General features: G+C 35.7%; 1 pseudogene; it reads left to right on the top strand.

The window, feature by feature from the left end:
• Nucleotides 1–577: 577 nt before the first annotated feature.
• LOC117933225 lies at nt 578–1,039 on the top strand (annotated as a pseudogene).
• Nucleotides 1,040–1,856: the final 817 nt, after the last annotated feature.

Below are 1,856 nucleotides of genomic sequence, written 5' to 3' on the forward strand. Positions count from 1 at the left end.
TTAATTCCAATTATAAAAATTAAATTGATTCGTTATAAAATTAAATTCAATTTCTTTTTAATTATCCATTAAACAATTTGATATAATATAATTTTTTACCAAGTTTTTCTTACTACGATTTTTTTATAATTACCCAATAATAATTAAATTAATTCTCGTAATGTACTTAATAATCAAATTTTCAAAACCTAATCTCAATTATTTGATGGTTAAATTTTTCTTTGAATCTAAATTTAATTTCTGAAATTCTCACTCCTTACATTTGACATGGCAAAATTTTCAAACTATTGACTTTTGACCAACTTTCCAAAATCTCTCCCAATTAGATATTAACACGTGGATCTTCACGACTCTTTTTGACCATTTGACCCACTATTTTATGAAAGACTTTATGCTCCTAGAATCTGACGTGTCCTTAAAAACCCGAGTATTACATCTCCACTCCATTCCCACTTCCACCACCACCACTAATGGCCACACTATCACCACCACCACCATCATCCTCACCTCTAAATTGACCCAAGACCCATCTCTTTTCCCTTTCTTTTTCTTTCTTCCTTGTTTTATCCCTTCTCCAATGGTCAATTAGCTCACTAATGATCAGATCTCTGAATTCAAAAAGGCCTTCAGTCTCTTCAATAAGGATAGAGATGGTCGTATCACTACCAAGAAGCTTGGAACAGTTATGCGTTCACTAGACTAGAACTCAAATGAAGCTAAGCCGCAAGACATGATCAATGAGGTTGATGTTGACGACAATAGGACAATTTATTTACCAGAGTTCTTCAACCTAATGGCATGGAAAATGAAAAACACTGACTCAAAAAATGAGTTTAAGGAAACCTTCCAAGTTTTTTATAAGGACTAGAATGGCTTCATTTATGTTGTTGAACTTCGCCATGTTATGACAAATCTTGGTGAGAAAATGGCAAACGAGGAAGTTGATGAGATGATTCGCAAAGTTGATGATGATGATGATGGGCATATCAACTATGAGGAGTTCTTCAAAGTCATGATGACCAATAGTTTGGGTTGGTAGAACTTCTATACCTACAAGGAGAGTTGGTGAGTCAACTCAACATGGACTCATTGAAAATTTACAACACTTTGCATTCGAAACTGACCGGTTAAAAAAAACTGGAACCCCTGCACGTGAAGGAGCAACATCTTAGGCTATGCAAGGGAGCTTGCCAGTCACGTTTTCTAATAGCCATGCATCCGATGAAGCAATTTTTGAGGACTCTAGAAGAGAATCTTTTCAATTGCAGGAAGATAGAGATTACACTAGAAAGAATAAGGACAGTCGATCTAGAGACTTCAAAGGAGGAGAAAGGAGAGTTCTTCAAGGATATTGTCACGACCCAAATTCTGGGCGACTTAGGATTTGGCCTATGACCCTAGGTCAAAGGTTTGACCCTAAAGGTTCCTTCTAATCCACGTTGGCAGTCAACCAAAACCCTTTGAATTTTTATTTTTTTTCAAAACATAAATCACACTAGTGCTCTCTCTAACTAACAATCCAATTTATCAATATACCAACCATTACTCAAGAGCAACAAGATATAATAATTATCACGAAAGTTTAGAAATAAGAGTTCATGATTGAGCAAATGAATCAAAATAAAGTCTCATTACAAACATATAGTTTCAAAGTTTGCTAATACAAGTTCCAAAATAAACCAAAATAACAAATACACTTCAATCCACTAGGTTGCTCCAAAATCTCCTAGGGCATCCTAAAGCCTTCCCTACCCCATTTGTGGATCCTCAGGAGTCACATCTGCATCTAAAAAGACATAAGAAGGAAGGGGTGAGCATTCCACATTGCTTAATAGGGTGCCTTACACCCAAGGGGT

Source organism: Vitis riparia, chromosome 16, assembly GCF_004353265.1.
Source record: "Vitis riparia cultivar Riparia Gloire de Montpellier isolate 1030 chromosome 16, EGFV_Vit.rip_1.0, whole genome shotgun sequence".
Taxonomy (NCBI): Eukaryota; Viridiplantae; Streptophyta; class Magnoliopsida; order Vitales; family Vitaceae; genus Vitis; species Vitis riparia.